General features: G+C 35.0%; 1 protein-coding gene across 1 annotated transcript in view; it reads right to left on the minus strand.

The window, feature by feature from the left end:
- The window catches only part of EYS (eyes shut homolog), a 1,185,464-nt gene that overhangs the window by 731,899 nt on the left and 425,881 nt on the right, over positions 1 to 27,684 (minus strand). The window lies entirely within an intron of this gene.

A 27,684-nucleotide genomic window follows, 5' to 3' on the forward strand; every position in this document is an offset into this window, starting at 1 on the left:
TTTTGAGTGGTTGTGCTTTCATTATACAACTTTTCTATATTACCTGCGAGGTCTATCTTCTTTTGTATTTCCCTGAAGACTGCCTTTGCTTACAGGTTCACTCTGTGTTTTTTTAACAACATTATTTCAACAACACCCTTTTTGGGTTTACACTAACATCCACCACATCAAGTTATTTTCTAAAACACAAATAGTATTTAAAATATTTTCTGACTGATAACCTGATAACTTTCAATGATTTTTCCTTCTCTTTATGAAAAAAAAAATCTTATCATTGTATAATACCCTTGAAATATTCCCTGCCTTCTCGGGCTCACTGTGAACCATTTGCAGAATGGAAATCTAATCATTTTCCTTAATAACACGCATTGGAAATGCCTCACACAACACAGGTTAGATTCCCCTTTTCTAACTTCTCCAATTGTGAAACTATATTCTCCTTTGAATTCATATGCCATGCTATCTTTGAATATTTTTCTGACACAGTAGGATAGATAGTTCCTTCCTTTGTATGTATGTCTGAAAGTTACCACGTTGAGGCTAATTATTTATTTGCAAGTCTCTGAGCTCATTAAGACTTCATTTCTGCAGTTCTAGGACCTGGTACAAATGCCTGTTGCTTTCTCCTCAATGTACATGGTGGAAATGATGCGAGCATGATAACTTTCCTTAGATAATTTGGTGGTTTCTCAGATGACTTTCCCTAAAATTTGTTTTTTATTTCTTCATATGTTTTAAGAATGATCACATCATGGTTTTAAAATAAGTTTTAATGACTAAGGTTATGTTTTTATTGTTCAAAAATGCAGTATTTACATATATTTCTGTAGTTGCTCATGAACTGTAGTTAAACAACAGTGATCCACAGGTTTGAAAAATGCTTATGAGGAGTTAAAACTGCTTTTATAGTAAAGACTGTAAAAGCAAGACGCACTTCTGGAGAAGTTAACTGCATTGCTAGGAAATTGAAGAAGAGAGATTCATAATCATGGGTTGATGTTTTCAATCAACGGACACAAGAGACAGAATTGTGACAGCTTGTTTCCAATGGGAGTGGGGGAAGACAGTGTAGACCAGGTGTACGAGCTGGAGGAAAAATGTCTTAGCTGCACTGAACAAGAGAATACAGCTGGTGTGAATAGCAAGAGTATACAGAACAAGAGAAGGAGAGACTGCTAAATTCAGAGATTGCCACTGTGGATAATAGTGAGAGTCCATTCAGTGTAAAATTCTCCCAATGATGGTAACCAATATTTAATGTTCCAAAGGAAGATGAAATCTCACAAATTGTGCCTAAGTGATTCATTCAGTGTTATTTATCAGGTGAGAAATGTCTGTATCAGTTTTGTATATAGTCGTTGAACATCTTGAATCATGCAGTTTGTATACTCATAATATTTTTCACTGGCAGATCTACAAATAGTATTGATGGGCATAAAGGTAGTGAGGCTTTAAAATAATCCCTCTACATTATTTAAGTGACTTTCATTTATCATCAAAATATAATGGTTGTCCACATCAAATGGAACATAGACAAAAGTTGAAAGTCATTTTGATGACAAGCTTGGGTCACAATAAATTTAAAAACATTCAAAAGTAGCATATTAGCATTCATACAGCCTATAAAATATAAGGCTGCTTTCAGAATGTTCATATTTACTTTTGCTTGTGTTTCTAGTTTATAAGTTTTTAAATTGCTATTTATTGTTAAGCCTCTGAAATTCTTAGGAAAAAATGCAGTTTTATATTATACACACCTACTAAAATAGACGAAGGTAGATTTTTGTCAGCATGATGGTCAGGTGAAGTAGAGTGAAAAAATAAAATCCGTTTACCAAGTATTATGCTGCCATGATTCAGACCCTGCTCTTGAGAACCTGGGAAAATAATAGTGAAGGACAAGCAATCTGAGGAGGTGTGTGCCAGGAAGACGAACTGATGAGAAGGAAGTCATGTAAAAAGTCTGAAGGTGTAAAACTAGTAGCTCTCTCATTCAAAGGTGTTTTCCACCGTATTCTTTTATTTCAGAAAAGCAGCAGTGAACTGTCAATTGAGGTATGTAAAGTACTTTTAAGTACAATTATCACAATTTAATTCTATCCTAAGAACCACTTCCGATGTATGTATATAACATCTAGCTTCAGTAACTAACTATGAAGCTTGTAGATGATAAAATAAATTTTATCCAAAGGGAATCTTTTTTTTTTCCAAGAGATTCCTGGAAAAAAGTTATCTTCAAGGTTTATTTACACTGAAATGATATAAAGGGATCACTTTTAAAACTCAGAAGGTCTGTTCGCTGCCTCATAGTTCCTAGAGAAGAACTGATAAGGTAACTGGAGGAAGGTTACCATGGACCTATAATGATGAGCTATGTATTGATGGTCAATTGTATGCTGGACACTCTTGGGATACCAAAAATAGCTAAAGATAGTTTCAATATCTCAAGGCTGTATTGTTTGAAGGCAAGGTAAACAAACAAGAGAATTAATAGGGATTGGAACTGGAAAGGATCGCCTGTTAACTAAGAAGAAATTCAGAGAGAAATAATAAAGCTAAGGATTGTACCAGGATTAGAACTTGGATCTCTTAATTGCCAACTGAACAACTTTTGAAAACTGTACTGTGTTATCTACAACTCAAGGGAAAGAAACATAATTTCTGATCCACCTGAAGTGTGTCTGGTGCCTCTTTTTTCCCCCTAATAGATTTGTACAGTGCTGTGTGGATCGAGCGCCAAAACAGCTAGAGATCTGAAGCCAGAACTGTCTTGGGCTGTAGTACTACCTTTGTTATATTTTATAAGATGTAAGATATCTGAGGAATCATTTATCCTTCGGGAGATGTATTAATTTGTTACAGCTGCAAATCAAAAATGCCGCAAATTTACCAGGGAAGACAATAGCACGCATTTGCTAGCTCACAGCTCTGTGGGACAGAAGTCTGGGTGGGCTGCACTGTTGTTTTTGTTTTTGTTTTTGTTTTCCTTAGGGTTTCAAAAGACTGGGGTCAGGTTTGGGCTAGACTGGGCTCTTATCTAGAGAAACTAGTTTCTCAACTCATTCAGGTAGAATTCAGTTCTGTACACTGGAGGTCCAAAATCCCCTTTCTCTTGCTGAGTGTCAGCCATTGCCATTCTTTGGAAAGTAAACTGCTCCCCCTCCATCCTCCATGTCATCATGAACACCTCAAATCCTTTGAGCAGAAACCACCTGGAAAAAACTTTCTGCTCTTAAAATGATCATATAATTAAATTAAGTCTGCCCAGATGATATTCATTTCTTCATATAATTTAACATAATAATGGGAGTGAGATCTCATATTCACAGGTTTCGCTCACACTCGAAAAAGAGATTTTACTAAGGCAACATTTATGGAGCATCACTCCTAAAATATTGCTTATCACAAGAGCCCCCTTTTTTTAAACCTGCAAGAATTGAGTTTATGTCTCCCATGCATGCTTGTTGGCAGTAATAAAAGTGCTAAAATCACCTGATGTATCATAAGTAATAAAATGACTAATTATTCTTTTAAACAGTTGACTCTCAAGGAAACATATTTCATTTATAAACAAGAGTATACGTTGGAACGTTCATTCTATATTAACCTAAAATATGTTTGCCTATGATTTACCCCTGCTTTTGAAGTCAAAGAAATGATGAGCCAATTCCCATCCACATGCATTCATTCTGTGACACTGAATCAGCGCTGAGAGCAAGCCTATTCCATGACGGACACTCCATTCAGTGAACAAAACCAGGTATCTCCATTCCTTCCTGGAGATTGCATTCTAGTAGGGAGTTACATGGTAAGTGATGAATTACATAAATATATGTAAAATTAAAATAGTGAAAAATACCCTGGGAGGGCAGATAATTAATACTATGAAAGCATCTATTAGAGTAACTCTTAAAAGTCAGGAGAAGGCTTTCCCTGAAGTAACTTAAAATGAAATCTGATAGAAGTTATCTAAGTGAATGGGAGAGGCATGAGATTTTAAAAAAATAAGCATAGATCTATTAAGACAGAAATAAGATCAAAAATACCTGGAGGACACAAAGTCAGGCAAAAGATGCAGAAGATTAGATGCAAAAGTATGCAGAACCATTACAGAACTTGGGATAGGTACATGATAGATAGATAAGTAAGTAGATAGAACAATTGAAAGGTATTAAAGTTTTTGGAGCATAGTGATAGCATGATAGAGACTAGCAGTGAAAATAAAATTATACTAGTTACAATGCAGGTAAGGTAAATGAGCTCAAAGGTGATGAAAAGAAGAAATATATATAATAGAATATGAGACTAGGTTGACGATGCTAGAGATACAAAGACATTGTTTTGTGATATCTGAGTTATCAACCAACATAACTTTGTTGTGACTTGGATATGGTAGAAAGAATGAGGAAGACATCAGGAACATTTTCAAGATTCTTGGTTGGCATATCTGGGTTATTTCTGTGCCTTTCATTGTTTCAAATTAACAGTTTTAAACTTGTTGATATTGAAGTGTTTTGATACTAACTACTATATATAAAATAAACAACAAGTTCCTATTGTACAGCATAGGGAACTATATTCAATAATTTGTAATAACTTATAATGAAAAAGTATATAAATAAATTTACATATATATATATATATATATATATATATATATATACTGAATCACCATGCTGTACACCAGAAATTGTAAATCGATTATGCTTCAATTAAAAAAAAAGATGTCAGTTAGGCTGTTTACCAGAGTCTGGCATTCAGAGAATAAGGAAGGTATCATGACACAATAACATGTAAATAACTGCATATAGATGAAAATTGTGGATGGGTATAAAATGAGTAAGGAGATAGACATAGGGTAATTCCTAAAGGAACCTAAGGAGTTAGTAACAGGGAAGAGATGAATGAGCCTGCAAAGGAAGAGACAAATCCCAAAAGTGACAAAAGTAAAATGGAGGTAAGAAAGTCTAGAAACCTATGAGGTAAGAGGGGAAAAAAAAAATCTAGAAAGGAGTGGTCAAATGACCAAGTTAAATGAAAACTGAAAATATTCATACCTTTGTGTAGATGGAGATAATCAGTGAAATTCATCTATTTGTCTCTACTCCACCAAAACCATGTCTTGATTGCTGTCACTTTAGAGTAAATCTTAAAGTTGGGTAGTGTAAATTCTCTGACTTTGTTCTTCAATATTGTGTTGGATATTCTGTCTTTTGCTTTTACAAACAAACTTAAATAATTTGTTGATACGAACAAAATAACTTGCTGGGATTTTGATTGGGATTGCCTTGAATCTATAAATCAAGTTGAGAACTGATATTTTAAAAACAGTGAGGTGTCTATGAAATAAAGTATTTCACTATTTAATCTTTTGTGATTTATCTAATTAGAGATTTATACTTTTATTCATATAGATTTGTTACATATTTTGCTAAATTTGTACTAAAACTGCTGGAGTCAGAAAAGATGCTTGAAATGATTTCGATCTTCTTAAATTTATTGAGATTTGTTTTGTGACCTAGCATGTGATCATGTGATCCATCCTGGAGAATGTTTTATTTGCACTTGAATGTGTATTCTGCTGTTATGGGGAGGAGTGTTTTTGCTAAATTTATGCCTACTTCTTTTTTTGGTGTTAATATAAATCCTATTGTGTTTTATAATCGATTTCCAGTTTAATACTGTTTAATTGCTGGTTACCTGTAATAGCTATCAGTTCAAGGTTCCTTTTTTTTTCTTTTTAGATTTTCTACATTAGACAATCATACATCTGAGAACAAAGACATTTTTGTTACTTTCTTTCTAATCTTTGTACTCCTTATTTCTTATTATTGCATTAGCTAAGATATCCATTATGATGTGGAAAAGCATGTAGTTACTCACCATTAATCATGATGTTATCTGCAAGTTTGTTGCTTTTTTTTATAATTGTTGAGAAATTTCCCTGTTATTCTTATTGGCTGAGGTATTTTATTTTTGTTTTTGTTTCTGTTTGTTAATAAATGTGTATCGAATTCATTTTTTTCTGCATCTTACATCATGTTATTTTGTTTATTTTGTTCATATGATTGTTTATAGTCACTGATTTTTGAATGGTTAGCTAGACTTGGACACCTGGTATAACTCCTATTTCATCATACTGTAAAAATCATTTATATATTATTAGATTCACTTTGCTAACTTTTTGTTAAGAATTTTCATATCTATGTTCATGAGTGATACTGGTCTTTAGTTTTCCTTTATTGAAATGTCTTTATACGGTTTTGGTATTAATGTAATGCTGGCTTCATGAAATGAGTTAGGGTGTGTGCTCTCTGCTTGGATTTTCTACACATTTTTTGTAGTGAATTGGTGTATCTTCCTCAAATATTTGGTAAAATTCACCAGTGAGCTTACCAGGGGCTAGTAGGTTTTTTTTTTTTTTTTAAGGTTATTAACTTTTGGATGAAATTTTTAATTGACATAGAACTATTGTTACTATTTATTTCCCTCATTTTAGTATATTGTGTTTTTAAGAAAGTGGTCCATTTCATCTAGATTATCAAATTTGTCAGCACAAGGTTTTTCATAATATCCCTGTATTTTCCTTTCAATGTTCAGAGAATAAGTAGTGACCATTCCTTTTTCACTTGTGATATTAGTAATTTGTGTCTTCTATTTTTGTTTCTTTTTACTTGGCCTGGTCAAAGATTTATCAGTTTTATGATCTTTTCAAAGGGCAAGTTTTAGTTTTATTGACTTCTCTATTATCTGTTTTAAATTTTAGTAATACATGCTTTATTTTAAAATATATATTTTCTTATATTGAAGTGGATTTCTATTAATCTTATTTTTATGGTTTAATGAAGTGAAAGTTTAAACTGTTCATTTTAGATCCTTCTCTTCAAATATACTTAGTCAATGCTATAAATTTCTCTCAAAATACTGTATACAACTGCATGACAAATTTTATATTTTCATTTAGTTCAATGAATTTTTAAATTTCTCTTGAGACTTCTTCTTTGAATCATATATTATTTAGAAGTCTGTTGTTTATTCCCCAAGTATTTAAAACATTTCCAGCTATCTTTATGTTGTTCATTTCTAGATTAAATCAGTTGTAACCTGAGATCCTATATAGTGTGATTTATATTTTTTTAAATTTGTTAAGAAGTGTTTCAGAGTATTATCCTCCATTTCCACTAGATCTTCTAAAATGTAAATCATAGTTATCCTAAATTTTAATACTCTAAAGTTAATGTTAATATTAAACTCATTTTTTAATAATTCCACATCTAGAGTCATCTCTTGTCTAGATCTGTTGATTATTTCCCTCTTGACAATAGATATTTTTTAGTTGCTCTTGGTGTGTCTCCTTTTCTAAAAATTGAATAACAGACATTGATATAGGGTGGTAGAAATTGAACTGAATACAGTTTATGACTGGAAAAAGGCATGTCTCTTGTCAGCCATTGATATGAGCAACTAAATCAATCTAGTCAGGATTTGATCTGGACTTGGCTTTTGTCTAGCATTTGACTTCTATCATTTAATGTCTTGTTTAGGGGCTGGTAAACTGGTGAATTTTTCTCAGTGTCACTGCACCATCACCAATTTTTGGCTGTGCTGCTTCTGACAATTAGTGATATTGAACATTTTTTCATGTGCTTATTGTCCATTTGTATGTCTTCATTGGAGAAATGCTTGTTTAGTTCTTCTGCCCATTTTTTAGATTGGGTTGTTTGTTTTTTTCTTATTAAGCTGTATAAGCTGTTTATGTATTCTGGAAATTAAGGTTTTGTCAGTCTTATCTTTTGCAAATATTTTCTCCTAGTCTGTAGGTTGTCTTCTTGTTTTGCTTATGGTTTCCTTTGATGTGTAAAAGCTTTAAGTTTAATTGGGTCTCATTTGTTCATTTTGCTTTTATTTCTATTGTTTGTGTAGATTGTGCTAAGAGAACATTGCTGAGATTCATGTTAGATAAAGTTTTGCTTGTTCTTTTTATCACCAGTTTTCAGCAGTTTGATTTCCATGAGACTTAGTGTTGCTTTCTTTGTGTTCATTCTTTTTAGACTTTTGTTGGGCTTTTTAGATTTGGGATATATTATTTTGAATAAATTTAGAAAATTTGATCAATGTTTCTTCAAATACTTCTTCTGCTTCAATCTTTCATTGTAATATGTTATTCCAATTATGCTTATATTAGATCATGTGATCACAAGCTACTGAGTCTCCACATTTTTTGAGTTTTTTCCTTCTAGCTCTGCTTTACTTTAGATATTCAAATTCACTCAAGCTCTCTTCTTTACAATGCATTGTGATGCTAATCTTATCCATTTTTTTCCCTTAAATTTCAGATATTATACTGGGCTGCTTTTATAGTTTTTCTTTTTCTGCTGAGACTCCTGCCTGTTTACTTATTATTTCTATCATTTTCCTTAAATCCTTAAACATTTTTCCAACAGTTGTTTTAGATGATAATTCAAATATCTATGTAATCTATGGCTCTGTTTCTATTGTCTCTCTTAGTTTTCCGAGATACAGATAACATTTTTCTGTTTATCCACATACTTGATTATTTTCTTTTAGATGCTGGATTCTGCAGATATCATAGTGTTGGAAGTCTTTATTAAAAACAAACAAACAAACAAACAAAAACATCAGTTTGGGCTGGTAAGCTGTTAATTTACCAGCGATTTGATTTGACTCCTGTCAAGCCTTGTTCAGGTCAGTCTAAGAGAGCTCTTATGCTAGTGCTATGTTAGCCCCACTTTAAGGCATGGGAATCTTTCCACTTTTGATGATTACATGTTCAACATCTCCCAGCACCCTGGTGGACTCCATATTTGCTCTTTATCCCATAACTTCCCAAGAGTTTCCTGGCAACTCTCACAGAATGTTACCTGTGCCTGCACAGATTAGTGTTCAATCAAAAATCAAGGGTTGTGGTGTATATTTTCTCTTCTGAGCAGCCATCTCTTTTCTAATACCCTGCCCTACATATCTCACCTTCCACATCAACCCCACACTCTGATAGGTATTTCCTTTGCTGTACAAGATTGCTCTCTGTATGCAACTAAACTCCCCATGCTTCAGTTTGGAAACTATCCCTGGAAAGTAAGCTTGTTTTATATGAAGGTCATCTCATGTGCTTCCCTTCTGACATGCATTGCAGCCCTGCACAGTCTGTGGTTCTAGTGAAAAGCACTGCTTTTGTCCAGGTTTATACATGTTTACAGCAGAAGGATAAATCCAATACGTGTCTCTCAATAGAAACCAAAAGTTCTCATTACTAATCATGACTCATATATGCATCTATCAAAATGGGATTTTGGTAAATGGGAGGGCAAGTTCTCATGATCTCACATGCTATCTATCCTGATAATGGCAAAATTATCTCGTTTTATACTGAAGGGATGTTCATGTGCCAAATTTGGAGCTAAACTGACACATGTGCTATTGGGAAGGCCAAAATAAAAAAAAAAAATTGAAAAGTGCAGAAGTGCTGTAACTTCTAAAGGACACTTTTGAGAGTGAAATTTGTTTTGAGTTGATTTAGGTTAGTAAAGTGATTTGACAATATCAAGATGTTCTGTAGACCCCATCTTTCCCATCTTAGAATGTTGCTTACATTATCAGAATGTCTGGTTGTGAACAAAAACATCTCTCAGCTGTCAAGGAGCTTAGAGTCCAAGGTGTGGAAATAGAAAATAAAGAAATACACAGGCTGCAAATACTCAGATTATGGTGAGTACTGTGAAGGAAATAAAACAGATTACAAACAGATATTAAGTCAGTTTACACACAGGTTGATACTGCAGGAGGGACTTTCTGAGGAGGTGATTTGTTAGCTGAGATTTAAAGAGGCCAATCATGTGAGACCAAATGGAAGGGCAGTCCAGGTAGAGAAGAAGGAAATACAGTGTTTTTTGAAGGAAACATAGCAAACTGCCTAGATTTTATAATCCAGTCTTTGAATGCTCATGAAAATACATGACACCAGTCTGGCAAGACCATAATGTTTAATCAAATCTTTCTCATGCATATTTAGAATTTACTTATTAGTTAGGCACTTAAAAAAAAAAAACTTGACTCTTTCTCTTTTAGGGAATCATTTGATACAATCCTTTTGTAGTTGATTAATTACATCTTAAGGGCAACAGGAAAGTCTGATTGTCTCTCTGAGACCTTGGGAACTCTTCCCCCACCCCCCCAGAATTGTTTGGAAGTCATTTCATAAAGTAGAGATATAAAAGTGAATAGCTCATCAGGTTTTTTTTTTTTCCCCTCTTAACATACCAATATAGGCCATGTTTCTCTATGGTTTATTATTTATTCAATAACCTTTAAATATTTAAAGCAGTAGAATTTTTCTTCCTCAACTGAAGGACTGTTAAATATGCTCAAAAGGCTTATGGTTAGGATCTCCTGATTCTAAAACTGTGTTTGCCATTTTATCTTACACTTCCTTATACTAGATTTCAATCATTAAGTTATATTATTAGATCATATTTATAATTTTATTTTTATTATATTTGTATCAAAATGTATTTTTAAAGATAAAAATGGTGACTTTTTTTTCAAGGACAAATTCTGTTATACAATAAATATTTTAAAGTGGCTCTGCTGTACTGAGAATGTTAATTTTCCTATTTCAATGAAATCAACCAATGGTTAACGTAAATAAAACAGAAAAGAGAAATGGTTTTAAAATGAAAAGCAAACCTTTATCGTTCATCAATACTTGCATAATTGGTCTGTCATTTTCATGTTCCCGAAATTCATATATATGTCTGAATAAGTAGATGGGTTTACTATTTTGACAGAGAATTCAGAAGACCTTTAAAAAGAAGAAAGTATTTGGGAAAGGAAAAGTAGTTACTATGAGTAGCTCAGTGCAGAATAAAGCTATCGTTCAATGAGTGTCAGTCACATCCAGATATTAGGCAGAGGCACAGAAATATCACAGACCATAAGTTATATTTTATTTTCAGCTGTAGATAACTGATTTCCTGGGTCTTTATAATGAAAAGTTTACCGAATATTTGTTGGTTTGTTTGTATTTATCTTAAGTTTCTGCAGACTGAGTTACTTGCTTAAGAAAAGGCCATACCTCCATTCCAGTCCCAAATCTTTTATGAGCCTTTTGACCGCAGACAATTCATTTAAATTTGATCGTCTCCTCAACTGTGAGCTGGAAATAATGCCTAATGATTGACCGAGATACCACATGACAAGCGCTCTTAATCATGGCCCGCAGTGGGAACACACGGACCTTCCACCCCTTTCCTCCCACTTTCCTCAGCCTAAGAGCCAGGTCGCCTTGTGGCGTGTGGACCAAATTCCTGTCTATCGTTCAGAACCCATTTCAATGTTCAGTTGTCAATGAAATGCCATGGCTTTCTCTCCCTTCCTTTAATAATGCTCTATAGAGTTCTCTACAAATGCCTGTCTCTTTGGCGAGGTTTTGTTATCTTTGAAGGCAGGAGCTGTTTCTTAGATGTTAATTGCATTACTATAGTAAGTATCCAATATTTATTTACGGAAGTGGGCTGTTTTCGTCACTGAATCTTTTCTAATAGTGACTTAAACTTTCCTTGTTTGGCTTTCCAGAAAATTCCTAAATCATATTAGTAAATCAGGCAAAATTAGATTCTTCTTTCAAAAACATGTATTCAGACTAAGTGGTTTGTAATTATTTGTGTGTGTTTCCTGGTCTTTTATCTCTGATTAACATTTGTTACACAATGAAGTTTCATTAGACAACTGACATCATTAGACAAGCTTCACTAAAAGCATCATTAATTTTGATTTTATTTCCTTAATAAAACCCTGTGGTTAATTAAAATCCTTGTGTACATTTTAGAAAAAGTTCTAATACCATGGATTGTTCCAGGACCCATATTACATATAGAGAAGATGGCATATTTCAAAATCTTTGAAAGATTGCCTCTTTTGAAATGTGTGAATACTATCATTTGTATTTTAGTTGAATCATATTTTTAAGTTTAAAAAAATTTACTAATCAAAATTTTCTGATGTTACTATTCATTTGTTTCTTAAACGCTTATTAAGCACTTATAATGTCTCAAACATTGTTTGAAGTTTGGAAATACATTAATGAATAAGCAAAAAAAAACTCTCTGCTCTCATGTAAAATTGTATTTTTTAAATCTTCACAGTAATAACTGGTTATCACTTATTTGAAACAAATGCATACTATATAAAATATTTTACTGGGAATAGCATATAAAATTCCACCAAATGTAAACTGCTTGTTCACCTCTTCCTTATAACATGTAACAGAAAGCCATTGCTCTGCGATTTTATGTAACTTAATCGTATATTTGCAAATCTTAATCTATGATTTATATGGCCAGAATATAAGCAACAAGTTTATGTATCCTTACCTAATCAAGTTAACAAAATTTGGTTTTGCTTATCCTACACAATTCTTACTTAGTAATACTTAGTAACTAAGTATGTTGTCACTGATTACACATAATGACTAAGAAAGTTTCCTTCATGAAGTAGGATGTTCAGAAAAATTCAAGGTTGTGAGATCACTGTTTTCTAGAAAAATAAAACACTTAATCATTTTATGATAGGCATATAATGGCATTCTGTTAACAAAGGCCACTCTTACCAATTCTGTTCAATATAGTATTGGAAGACCTAGCCATAGCAATCAGGGAAGAAAAAGCTTTAAAAGGGATCCAAATTGGAAGAGAAGAGCTAAAACTGTCATTTTATGGGGATGACACGATACTATATGTAGAAAATATTAAGGGTGCCACACAAAAACTACTAGAGCTGATAAAAGAATTTGGCAAGGTAGCAAGATACAAAATTAACATACAGAATTCAGTGGCATTTCTTTACACTAACAATGAAATATCAGAAAAGGAAAGTAAATAAACAATCTGTTTTACAATGGCATCCACAAAATAAAATACTTAGGAATAAACCTGACCAAGGAAGTGAAAGACTTATATGCAAACAACTATAAAACTGGCAAAGGAAATTAAAGATGACTTTAAGAAATGGAAAGATATCCCAGGTTCCTGGATTGGAAGAATTAATATTGTTAAATGGCCATACTACTTAAAGCATTTTACAGATTTAATATGATCCCTATCAAATTACTCAGGACATTTTTCCCGGAATTGGAACAAATAATCCTAAAGTTTATATGGAATCACAAAAGACCCAGAATTGCCAAAGAAATACTGAAGAAAAAGAATGAAGCTGGAGGAATAAACCCTCACAGACTTCAAGCAATACTACAGAGATACAGTAATCAAAACATCACAGTATTGGTACAAAACAGACCTACGGACCAATGGAACAAAATAGAGAGCCCAGAAATAAACCCACAAACTTTTGGTCAATTAATCTTTGACAAAGGAGGCAAGAACACATAATGGAGTAAAGAGAGTCTCTTCAGCAAACGATGTTGGAAAAACTGGACAGCTGCATGGAAATCAATGGAGTTAGAATACTCCCTCACATCATATACAAAAATAAACTCAAAATGGCTTAGAGACTTAAACATAATACAAGACACGATAAACCTCTTAGAAGAAAACATAGGCAAAATATTATCTGACATAAATCTCAGCAATGTTCTCTTAGCACAGTCTACCCAGGCAACAGAAATAAAAGAAAAAAATAAACAAACGGGACCTAATTAAGCTTATAAGTTTTTGCACAGCAAAGGAAACCATAAGCAAAACAAAAAGCAACCCATGGAATGGGAGAAAGTGTTTACAAAAGATGAGACTGACAAGGGCTTAATTTCCAGAACATATAAATAGCTTATACAACTTAATATGAAAAAAATAAACAATCCAATCCAAAAATGGGCAGAAGACCTAAACAAGCAATTCTCCAATGAAGACAGACAAATGGCCAATAGCCAATAAGAAAATGTACAATATCACCAATTATCAGAGAAGTGCAAATCAAAACTACAATGAAGTATCACCTCATACCAATCAGAATGGCCATCATTCAAAAGTCCATAAATGGTAAATACTGGAGAGGATGTGGAGAAAAGGGACCCCTCCTACACTGTTGATAAGAAGGGAGTTTGGTGCAGCCATTATGGAAAACAGTATGGTGATTCTTCTAAAGGCTAAAAATTGACTTACCATATGATCCAGCAATCCCATTCCTAGACATATATCCAGAGGAAACTTTATTTCAAAAAGATGCATACACCCCAATGTTCATAGTAGCACTATTTACAATAGCTAAGACACGGAATCAACCTAAATGTCCATTGACAAATGACTGGATAAAGAAGCTGTGGTATATTTATACAACGGAATACTACTCAGCCATAAAAAAGAATAAGAGAATGCCATTTGCAGCAGCAGGGATGGACCAGGAGATTATCATTCTAAGTGAAGTAAGCCAGAAAGAGAAAGAAAAATACCATATGATATCACATATCTGTAGAATCTGGAAAAAAAAAAAGACAAGCAAACTTATTTACAAAACAGAAAGAAACTCACAGACTTAGAAGACAAACTTATGGTTACTAGTGGGGCAAGGGGTTGGGAAGGGAAAAATTGAGAGTTGAGATTTATGATACTTAAATATATATAAATATATATATATAATAGATAAATAATAAGTTTATACTGTATAGCACAGGGAACTATATTCAATATATTGTAGTAATTTATGGTGTAAAAGAAAATGAAAATGCATATATGTATGTTCATTTATGACTGAAGCATTATGCTGTACACCAGAAATTGACACAACATAGTAAACTGACTATGCTTCAATAAACAATATATATACAAAAAATAAAAATTAAAAGAAGCTCATCAGCATCTCAAGAGCTCTAGACAAATATTACAGATATATCTTTGTTTTGATTTCTCTTTGGAAGAGGCAAGTTTTTATGAGAATAAGCATTTTCCTAAATAAAAATTTCCCTTAGGAAGTGTAAATCCCAACTGTTTCAAGGAAGAAAGGGTTTGTCCATTATGCCTCTAAAGGACAAGCAAGTCAAGTGATGACAAACAAAGAATATGAAAGGTGAGTGATTTGCCAAAAAAATGAGCAATGGGTGGAAAGGTGAATGCAAAAATTTTTACCTAGGAGTAGGTAAAGAATTAGAACAGGGACAGCAAATGAAGGCAGTGGAGGTACTGAGGACGCTGAATTTTGTTTTCACATTCTTCTGACATTTTAGTGGTGGCAAGCTCAAATGCTTGTTATGGTCAGGAAAATAGCATAAAAAGAAGCAGTTGATAATGTAGGTAAAAATGCAGACGATGTGCCCATCGCAAAGAAGCAGCCACTCCTCCCAGACAGCTTATTGCTTCCAAAATGAAAACATATGCCCAGTGTTTCCAGGACTACTACATTTTCATAGGAAGCAAAAATTAAGACTACCATGTCTTGTCCTAATTTTAAAATGTTCTCTCCTCTTTATAAATCATAGTACCTAATCAAGCAGAATGAGATTCAGCATGTAGGTCACGTTTAGCAATGTTCGTAATTAACCAGTGGAAAGTTATGCAGTGGCTACTACTCAGGCACAAAAACGAATAAAACAATGCCATTTGCAGCAACATAGATTGACCTGGAGATTGTTATTCTAAGTGAAGTAAGCCAAAAATGGAAAGAAAATTACCATATATCACTCATATGTAGAATTAAAAAGAAAAGAAGACACTAATGAACTCGTCTACAAAACAGAAAAAGACTTACAGACATAGTAAATAACTTTATGGTTACCCAGGGGGGAAGGGGTGGGAAGTAAAAAATTGGGAGTTCGAGATTTGATAATATTAACTACTATATATAAAAATAGATTAAAAAAACTAAATTCTTCTGCATAGCACAGGGAACTACACTCAGTATCTTGTAGCAACCTATAATGAAAAAGAATATGAAAATTAATATATGTATGTATACATACGACTGAAACATTATGGTGAGCACCAGAAATTGACACATTATAACTGAGTATACTTCAGTAAAAAAATGGTGGAAAGTAATGGTGTGAGAAGTTAAACCCCACATCTTCCTAAGACTGAAGGCAAGCTTGCTGACTGGTAATGTCTTGTCCAGCCTAGGGGTCAGCACAAAGTCCCGGACCACAACCCAGGGAAGAAGTGGTGGAGGTGGGTAGGGAGACTCCCTGCCCTCCAGGAGCAGTACTCGGTTCTCCTGTGTTCAGAGATGAGAAAATAATCAATATGTCAACCTGACTTTGTGCTCACTTGCTGTTAAGTCTCAGCTGACCTTCAGAGTTCAAGTATGGTCAAGGTGAAGACTGGCAGTAAACAGGAAAGGCCGGGTTCTCCCAGGGTCTCACTAGAATGTACGCAGCATGCAGTCAGGGAGTCTAGCCTGTCCTCTGCCCTTTTCCCAGCACCTAGACAAGACGGCACCTTGCAGTAGCTCAGCACACGGCCCTGGAGGAACGGCTGGAATTTGAAGAGGGCAGAGCCTCACCTGCTAAAGTGTGTCTTGATAAAGATGTTCCACATGACTAGATGGGCTTTAGTGAGATAATGCTGGTAACTCATAAAGAAGACTTAGAGGAACAGATAACTCAAGACAAGAAAGCAAGGTAAAAGAATGTCCCCACAGTGAAAGAATAAGGAACTGAAATAGAGCAGTGAGATTAATTACCCAATAAAGGACCAGAGGCAAAAATCCTTCCAAAACACAGAGACATTTTTCTTCACTGTGCGTAAGAGTTATTGAGGTCCAGGTTTCAAATCACCAATGTCTCGGAAGATCTTTGCTTTCTAATGGATTATATTTCTATTTATTTGTCTGATGAAAAGCCAGAGTTAACCTAAGAGTGCTTCAATCCTTTGATTTCAAAAGGGCTTTAACATTTCTTTAACTCTGTTTCTGTTCTACAGAATCAGGGAACATTTCTGTTAAAGTTAGGAAGATATCGTATTAGAGATGAAAACCACTGACTTCCTGGAGATGTCACTGATCGTCATGTATAGACTAGGAGAATTCTTCAGTCCCTGGAGTGAAGGTGTAACTCTGTTAGAGGCAACAGGCTTCTTTTTACGTGGCTGTGGAGTTATAGCCTCATTCTCCAGTTTCATTTACCAAAAGGGGTAGAATTGAAAGTACATTCGATTCTCTTTCCTTCTCTTTCTAGCCAGTTGGGGATAATCTGTTCTTTAAACTGCAATGTCTCACATACTGATGGCAAGGATTTTTGTGCTTCCCAAAGTAAGAAATAATCTTCACACTGGGGCGCTGGGCCACTTCACTCGACTCCTGCTCCTACATCATCACCCACTGTCATAGTCTGGCTTCTGCTGAAATCAGAACCTGAGATGAAAACTCAATTAATTCAGCCGGTGATCTCAGAAAGGAAGAATGAGACAGTGGGGAGAGTTAGACCAGAGAACGATTACAAGTCCGCAGAAGCAGCCCTGTTTAGGGAGACTATTGTAGGAGATGGGGGCATGATTGCCTCGAAAACTTTGAAAGTGAATAATATGTAACCAGGATCATTTACCTGAAAAGAAGGTGGCTGGAATATTGATACACCACCTTCCATCTCCCAGTCTTTGAAGGCTGCCCTCAGGGCACGGACTCCCTGTGCTTTGCCCACGCACACGCGGGCTCGGCTGGCTCCGGGGTGGAGGGAAGGACCCTGGAGAAAGCAGACTCAGCTTCACTTGACTTGGGGAACCGTTACTATGAGCTGAGCTGAGCTCACCCAGACCCACTCATCCCAAAAGCTGCTGAAATCAGAGGCCGGCTCAGACGGTGTGAGCTGAGCTACCAGGGGAAAGGCCTGCTTTCCAGGAGCACAGCTCCAGGGCCTACCTCTCACCACGTGCGCTCCGGTCCTCCCAGTTCAGTTGACCCCAGTTCCTACAAGAAGCCCGCTGTGCAGCTCCCACTTGAAGTCTGCTTTTCAGACCCAACTCTTTCCTCAGCTCATCCCCAAATCTCTGTTTACAGCGGAGATGATCATATTATGATGTTCCCAACTCAAAACATAAGTTACAAGTTTCTTCAAATTGGCTTTACCAGGAAGCCCTGGACTTTGGAAGTTACTGAGCTTTCATGAATGAACCTGACAATGTGATGCATTTTTGTCTTCTGAGGATTCACCCCTGGTTAGAACCTGGGGAGAAGGGAGACTGAATGATCAGGAAACAAAACCACCTCAGTGCCTACCCACTTGAATTGTCCTATAATTATTATTTTTGGTCCTCACTGGTCTTGAGCATCATTTCGATTAATAGTTGCCTGCATAATAAAACATATTTCCTAATGTTAGGATAAAAATGTATTTTAATAATTTATCTGTAAAATTTCTCTAAGCCCAATTACTCTGTAAAATGTCACATGGACACATCTATGACATATAAATATTGCTGCCCTAGAAAATAAATATAAGTGGATAATATCTTATAAATATCTTATAATTAATATGCTTTTAATAGGCAGTACATAATCTCAACCATCATTTTTAGCATCTTATTTTGTAGGATATAAAATATTAACTGCTTCAAGATTGTTATATATTATATAAAGAATCACTAATGATAAGGTCACTGGACTTAATTCGCTATTGGTTTCCTTTTTGAAAGATTTATTATGGGTTAATGAGTAATATAAAAGGGCTAAATTTTTCATTTTAGATCACTTTTAGATTTATTGCATAGAACTATTTCACTATGTAATGTTAAATCAAATTATATTGCCCCTGAATTTAGAATTAGCATTATGTATTTGCATATATATGCTTTAAATTCAGAGCAAGCCAGATCTGCAGAGTTTCTTTTTCCTCTCTGAATGTTTTTCCACAGTATCAATAAATCAACATTGTAAAAGTGAAACTTTATTTCCTATTGATTACTGATGTTAAAAATGTTTATTTTAATCATTTTATGGGGAGAAAATGGAAAGAGAAAACTAAGTAGAAATCTATAATCACCAAACAGTTATGGGCATTAACAGGCTAAAAAGTTAAAATTGACTACAGTTAAAGGGGAAGGGGGGATAATTTAGGAGTCTGGGATTAGCAGATACAAACTACAATATATAAAATAGAGAAACAGTAAGTTTGTACTGTGTAGCACAGGGAACTACATTCAATGTCTTGTAGCAACCTATAATGAAAAGGAAAAAAATATATAAAGTTATATAACTGAATCTCTATGCTATAGACCAGAAACTAACACAACATTGTAAATCAATTAAACTTCAATTAAAAATGAAATCAAATTACTTGAAGAGTGAAATGTTCTCTCATTTTGAAAGATGTTTGAATGCTTCTAACGTCCTAGGCACTTTTCTGGACACTGAGACACACTGTGGAGGAGAAGGTAGAAAAAATCCTGCCTGGAAGAGACTCAATTCTAGGAGGAAGAAATAAAATAATTACCTAAGTGATAAGATAGCAATAATTGCTATGAAGGAATAAAACAGTAAGTGGACAGAGTGACATAGTATTACTTTATATAAAATGGGTAAGCATCTAAGAGAAATTCACACTTGAGACCTGATTAAATAAGTGAGGAAACTGGCCATATATAAGAGAGTTGTTTATCCCCAGATGGAAAAGCAGGAGGTCATCTGGGGGAGGAGGGGTCATGACAGGGGAGAAGGCAGTAGAAACTGGGCCAGAGAGGTGGCCAGTGACCAGATTCTGTTGGACCAAGCAAGACAAAGGAAGGAGTGAATGTTACGCTATTTGTAGCCATGGAAGATTTTGAGCTGGGGATAAAGTGATTTGTTTCATATTTAAAAATGATCAGTCTGGTACTTGATAAGGGATACATTTTACTGTGACAAGAATAGAAGACAGGTGCAGCCACTGTGGAAAACAGTATGGAAATTCCTCAAAACACTAGGAATAGACTTACCATGTGACCCAGGAATCCCACTCCTGGGCATATAGCCAGAAGGAACCCTACTTCAAAAGGACACCTGCACCCCAGTGTTCATAGCAGCACTATTTACAATAGCCAAGACATGGAAACAGCCTAAATGTGCATCAACAGACTGGATAAAGAAGAGGTAGTATATTTATACAATGGAATACTATTCAGCCATAAAAATGACAACATAATGCCATTTGCAGCAACATGGATGTCCCTGGAGAATGTCATTCTAAGTGAAGTAAGCCAGAAAGAGAAAGAAAAATACCATATGAGATTGCTCATATGTGGAATCTAAAAAAAAAAAAAAAGAACATAAATACAAAACAGAAACAGACTCATAGACATAGAATACAAACTTGTGGTTGCCAAGGGGGAGGAGGGTGGGAAGGGACACACTGGGAGTTTGAAATTTATAGATACTAACAGGCATATGTAGAATAGATAAACAAGATTATACTGTATAGCACAGGGAAATACACACAAGATCTTGTGGTAGCTCACAGCAAAAAAAAATGCAAAAATGAATATATGTATGTTCATGTATAACTGAAAAGTTGTGCTCTACACTGGAAATTGACACAACATTGTAAAATGACTATAACTCAATAAAAATGTTAAAATAAAAAGAATGGAAGACAGAAATAAGTTAAGGTGTTATACTTCAGGCAGGAGATGACGGTAGCTTGGACTAGGGTGACTGCAGTGCAGGTTGTGAGAAGGGGTTAAATTTTAATTATTTTGAAGATTCAGTCCACAGGATTTGATGATAGACTTCACGGAGATGTATAAACAAAGAGTCAAGAATAAGTCCATCATTTTGGCCTGAGAAGCTCAGTGAACCATGATGCCATCCACTGAGGTAGAAACACTGGTGGGGAACAGGGTTGGGATAGCTCATCAGTACTAGAAATCAGTTTGATACCTTATGGAAATCCAAGTGGACATGCTGACTAGTTATTTTAGTAAATGAGTTGAGAGTTCAGGAGAGAGTCCAGGGCCCATGAAAACAAATTTTTTCAGTGTCAGTATATGCATAATATTTAAACAAACACCTGGATGGAACACTTAAACAAACACTTAAAGGATGAATATATCTAGAGAAGGCAAAGGAAGAATGAAGTTCCAAAGAGTTACAGGACCCCCTAAAGGAGGCAGAAAACAATGAAGAGATTAGTGATTGTGGGAATCGTGGAGTCCAAGTCTGGAAAGTGTTTAAGTAGAAGGAATGTGTAAAATGCTCCTGAAAGTATGACTAAGATAAGGAAAGAGAATTTGCTTTTGAATTTGCCAACATGGTACTAATGGGTGATCTCCAATAAGCAGAATTCTATTTCAGTTTTGGGATTAAAAACAAGACTGGGAAGAGGTTTGAAAGAAATGGAAAGTTAGGAACTGGATATTCAATATAGACAATAGATTTGAAAATTTTGTTCAAAAAAGAAAAATGGAGTTTAACAAGTATAAAAAAGGAAAGATTCAGAAATAAAATGAGGAAGAGTTAGTATTAATATTTATATGTTGGTGGGAGAGGCATAGTATGGAGGAAAGAATTTACGTTGCAGAAAATAATTATAGGATGAATATCCTTTAATGATAGATGATAAAGTTCAGAATCAACTTACCAGTAGAAGGGTCAACCATAGACATGAATATGGAAGACAGAGAAAAACACAGTATGAGGGTAGGTCTTTGTAGGATGGTAGTTGTCAGGGGGATGATAAAGATGTTTGCTTCCTATTGCTTTACTTTCTCAGGAATATAAGAGACAAAGATTTAAATCAAAACTTAAGTAGAGGGAGGATGGGTGGGTATTTAAAAAGGGAAGAGAGAGCTAGAAATAATAGGCTAGAATCCTGGGAAACTGAGTAGGGAAAAGTAGCATTTGTCAGCACCAAGGGCTTCCTTGAGGTCTGTGGTTAGGAAGTCAAGCTAAGAGCATCCAGTGTATGAGAGAGAGAGAGAGAGCGTGTGTGTGTGTCTGTGTCTGTGTACACATGCATTTTTTTTCTCCTGTTCTATGCATCTCATGTGAATGAAAAGTATATGGCAAGTTGCAATTAACTTCAGGATTGAGGTATTCTAAAGTGAGTATTATGGAACGGGAGAGAAGCTGATAATGAAAGTAAGTAAGGGAGTGGTATAATTGAGAGCCATGGAATTAGACTGGGGAAATAAATGGGAGATAAGGATTTGGTGGGAGGAAGACGCAAGCATGGGGTTTCGAGTGGTATTCATGAGCAAGAATTCTCACGAGACTTGTGTGTTTCTTACCACTCACCTCTTCGGCTAATCCCATGCCAGCCCCTCCTCCATTCCGCCTCATCTTTTCTACTGAGACGTCTGTCCGTCCTCTGTTTGCACTACTCTGCCCTGTGCTAGAGACGGCATTGATCTGGTTATTTCCCCCAAAGTTCACTAACACAACTACTTTGTATTATAAACTTTCACTGAATGTTTGAAGTAATAATTTAAAGCACACTAGGAAAAAAAGTTGAATTGCATATGTTTCTCCTAAAAATCTGTTGGCTGTTTCTAAAGATCAGAACTTACTTAACTGTATACTGTATAGCACAGGGAAATACACACAAGATCTTGTGGTAGCTCACAGCGAAAAAAATGTGACAATGAATATACGTATGTTCATGTACAACTGAAAAACTGTGCTCTACACTGGAATTTGACACAACATTGTAAAATGACTATAACTCAATAAAAAAATGTTAAAAAAAAAAAAAAAAAAGGAACTTACTTAACTGGTTCTGAGGTTCTGATTTACCAAAACCTTGTCAAACATCTTTTCCTAAGGCATTCCTATCTCCACCGCCGTTTTCTTTACCCCTCTTTCCAGGAAACCAATGAAAGGGAAAAGGCCCACCAATAATGGCATTTCAGACCTCACGCAGGCACCAAACTCACCCGGCCAGCGCTCCCACTCACTCAGAGTTTTCAGTTAGCATTTTAGCAGTTCTCTCTTAGAATATCAACTGATATTCAAGGATTATCTGATATAAAACAAAAAAACATTTCTAAGAGATACATGAAGGGAAAAAACCACATACACACAGAGGGAAAAAAAAGGAATTTGGGAAAATATGAAGACAATGACAGAAATAAAGCAATACAAAAAACAATCTGTAAGTATTACTACAGAGAAAAGAGAAGACTTTTTAATCAGTGAAAATCACTGAGGTATAGCTCAAAGTGGTAGTGTGCATGCTTAGCATGCAGGGGGTCTTGGGTTCAATTCCCAGTATCTCCTCTATAAATAAATAAACCTAATTACCTGCCCCACCTCCACCAAAATAAAATAATTAAATAGTTAAAAAAAAAAGCTTGAAAGTTACCAAATACATTAAAAATATTAGATAAGAAAAAAGAGCTTTTGGCAATTACAAATTAGAGCTAAGCATTCTGTAAGAATATAATAAAATCATTGGGGAAAAGGATATAAGCATATCTTTTCCAAAATGAGCAAAAATAAAATAAAAGAGGGAAATTGATAGAGTTATAGTAATATTAACAGTGACTTTTTGACTAATACATTTTTGATACAACCTTTTGGGAAGAGGTAATGAGGAAAAAAGTACTTATGTTGATGAAGGGGGATGGTGATAGCTAACTCCTTATTTTCCCATAGAAAAAAAATTTACTTAGGGTAATGTGCAAACTAGAAAAAAATCGACAAACAGCAATATGAGCAGGTTGTTTTGAAATATGGGGGTAAATTCCAGGCAGAATATTTAGGAATGGGACGTAGTTGCTTCTTGAAGCAGGTTTCCTTTGTTTTCTATATTTACCTTAGATACTATCCCCCCACTCTTCACGCAGCTGTATTTGGGAAGTCAGAGCTTTCCCGTTGTTATTGCCAGCATGGTACATTTTACATGTAAATGTTGTTTCAGACTCACAATTAAGAAGTGGCTAAAGTGTACTTATTGCAAACCACGGGGCCCTCATTACACACAGTTGCGGAAATGAAAGTCTTTCAAGGAATCTGGGAATCTTCAAAATCTTTGCAATTAGACCAGTCTTTGTACATTGTCTATTTTTTTCTCGATTCCAGCAGAATACCAGACCACCAACTACAGCTAGAATTCTTAGGTGTTTCTCCTGCTAAATTTGTGATGGGGGCAGGGTATAGCTCAGGGGTAGAGCATGTGCTTAGCGTGCATGAGGTCCTCCATTAAAATAAATAAATATAAATAAATAAACTCAATTACCCCCCAAAAACCCCAAAAATAATAAAGTAAAAAAATATAAAAAGAAACAAAATATTTAAAAAATTGTGGTAGAAGGATGACTTTTCGCCCTGTAGGTTTACATATACACCCTGCAGATTCTACATCCCCTGGGAATGTCACAGCCTTTGCATTGGTTTAACCTCTGCTTGGCTAAGCCTGGAGCCCTCTGGGGACCCCACTGCCAGCATGACTGTAGTGCATCTCTTAAAGGTCCAATTATATGAAATATATCTGTTTTTAGGGAAATAGTCTTCTCTTTGTAGGTTTTTAGGTACAGTTTTGGCTCTTGATATATTTCATCTTATCTCCTTATCTATACACATATGTATGTATCTACCACTACATTACTGGCATTTCAATCTTAAACCAAATCAGGTTTGGTTTTCCAAGGCCTTTCCTGACTGCACTGTTTAAAGTTATCTGCCCAACTTCTAATATTATCCGAGTCCCTCATAATCGCTTTTCTACATAATTTTTCCCTATGGCAACTAATATATCTAGTATAGATCATGCTAAGTTATGAGCTCTTTCAAATATATCTGTATAAGGGAGAGAGTAAATATGAATGAATGATTTTTATGGCCATAGCTTTCTAGCACAAATTTGAGAATTTAATACTCCAATCCTCCCGGGAAGCAGTTTAGTGAGTTGCCCATCTCGGATGGCCTGAAATGAGGGCTAAATCAACTCAGAATTGACAACATGTACAGGACACGCTGGCCACACAAGTCACTGCATGGAGGTCCCCTGAGCCTCAGACTAAACCATCCATCCAGGTGTGAAGCCGCCTTCACAATGGCCTGTGAGCCAGGTGTTTGTACCCTGCCAATAAATCTTCTTGAAATTAAGAGGAAAGCTCATTTCTTCCAACATGAGAAGCCTACAGTGGAGTTAACCAAAAAACAAGCATAATTTGCTGAGTTCAAAATTCAAAATTTCCTTGGGAAACAGGCCACACAAATTCCAATTTAGAGATTGCAAGGAAGCCCAAAGAAAATCATTGTTTCTTAAGTGGCCTTCCCAGGAATCAGTTACACAGTATGTGCTCCGTGAATGTGTTTATGTGAGCATCCTTCCAAAACAGCTTGAAAACCCCAAAATAATAGAAAATAAATAAAAAGTGTTTCAGAACTCAGGGAATCCATGAGAAGAAGTTGGAGTTTTTTTCATCAAAGATGAACAGTGGATATATTTTGATTAATCAATGATTAATAAAAACTGGCATTTAGTTCAGTGGTACACTTTACTATTATGTTGTATTAAATGCTCAACATTCATGAATATTTATCTAGCACGTATAAGGTGCGGCATTCTTCACCAGCTCTGCTGGGCAGCGCCAATCTAACTCACCATAAGCTAACACCTCAACCACTTCCAAAACTTCCTGATTAGTCTTTCTGCTTCTATTACGGAAACTCTTAACCCATTCTCCATACAGAGGTCAGAGTCATTTAACAAGCATGTAAAATAAAAACCAAACCAAACAAAAAATAAAAAAAAAACTGTTTATTTTCAATCTCACTCCTTTCTCAAACTACTGCCCCATTTCTTATTTTCTTAAAAAATAGAAATCTTCCTTTAGAGGGGAAGATGTAGCTCAAGTGGTAGAGCACATGCTTAGCATGCACAAGCAAGGCCCTGGGTTCAATCTCCAGTACCTTCTTTAAAAATAAATAAATAAAAATAAAAATTTTCCTTTAAAAAGCTGTATATATTCATCTCAGCCATTTTCTCACATTCTCTCTTAAATCTACTTCAAACACATGTTTGCACCCTCCTCTCCAGCAAAACTGCCTCCTTGCCAGTGTCACCAGTGACGTTTGTGTTGCTAATGCCAATGGTTAATACTTAGTCCTTATTTTACTGGATGTCATAATAACATGTGACACAGTTGATCACTCCCTCTACTCGAAATAATTTACATGTCTATATTCAATATCTTGTAGTAACCTACAATGAAAAAGAATATGAGATAGAATATATGCATGTACGTGTATGACTGAAACATTAGGTTGTACCCCAGAAATTGACACATTATAAACTGACTGAACTTCAATAAAAAAAGTTAAGATGATACATGTTAGATTTTAAACCTGAAAAAAAAAACAAAACAACTTTATCTGCTCTTGCTTTTACTCCTGTATCACTGACTGCATTTTTAAATTTCCTTTGCTAGTTCTTATTTCTACTCTGGACCCTTAAACACAGTAGTGCCTCTGGGCTGAGTCCTTGGTCCTTTTTCTCTGTGCTATCTACACTCCCTCCTTTGTGATCCTGTTCAGCACCAGAGTTCATGTCTGAAGACTCCCAAATTAATGTTTTGATTGCAGACTACATAATACAGCCAGCTTTGTACTCAACTTCTCTACCGCAGCGTCTATTTGGTAACTCAATCTTAAATTTTGAAACGATGCTAAGAACCATAGCTTGCAGTGAAAATAGAGGGGTTGTGAAAAGCAAAATAAAGAACATGTTAATCCTTCAAACTTCAGGATAAATTTAAAATGTCAGGACACTGTGTTATCTCAAGTAATTTTACAAAAAGTGTTTCTCAGTCATATTAAGCTCAGTGTGTCATTTCTTATTTTAACACCATTGGCAGCAGTGATAGCAGCAAAACAACAACACGGGGAATGGTACTTCTGGTTGGATGTGTGTGGTCCCAAGTACAAATGTCAATAATTTGGAAGATGATGGGCCATCAGAAATTTAGAAAAGACATGGTTTTACAGCCAAAATGTAATGCTTCTTATTTATGTAATAACATCATAGTTTTAATTTATTTTTTAATTTATGCTGAGATTTTTGTGCCTGTAACAGTTGTTACCAAGGTAACCTCTGAAGTTATCATTATTCCTCAGGAAAGACACCTGCAGGATTTTGTCCTGGTAACTTAACTTTCTCTTGCCTTTGGATCACTTACTCACTGGAAATGCTTCAAGTTCTTTATCAGGTTTGTTTTTCAATATCATTTCTATGTGTTTTATTACTCCTGAGAGCTTGTAATCTAATATTAGATTCACTTAACTTGCTTCCTTCAAGAAAGGAACCCAAAAGATCCAAGTGGTGTAGAATTTGGACATTAATACATTGTGATTTGAGATTTGAATACATTCTTGCTGGGCCCACATAATTAATATTGGTTAGCCAAAATAACATGGTTTTTGCATTTCATAAATTCATTTTCATAGCAGAAGTTTAGAGGGCCAATATTCTTCCCTTTTTTAAGTTCCTTAATGACTTTTGCACTTATTTTTGGATAAAATTGATGTTGTGGAATGATTATCATTAAGTCAGCTGACTCCAAATCATGTTTTTCTGGTGGAACTTGAAATTCACAAGGATTCCCTGATTGATTTCCAGCCCATAAGTGTGTTTAAAAAAGCTAAACTTACTATTTTTTTTAAAATGACATTTGTGTAATGGATATAACAGTATTGTTTCTTAGAATATTCATTCATCATACTTTTTTTTCTATATTATAAGCATATAAATATACTTCAGGTGAACTTCAATTCAAAAAACCATAAAAGTATAAAATACCTTGATAGATAATCCAC

Source organism: Camelus bactrianus, chromosome 8 (assembly GCF_048773025.1).
Source record: "Camelus bactrianus isolate YW-2024 breed Bactrian camel chromosome 8, ASM4877302v1, whole genome shotgun sequence".
NCBI classification, from domain to species: domain Eukaryota; kingdom Metazoa; phylum Chordata; class Mammalia; order Artiodactyla; family Camelidae; genus Camelus; species Camelus bactrianus.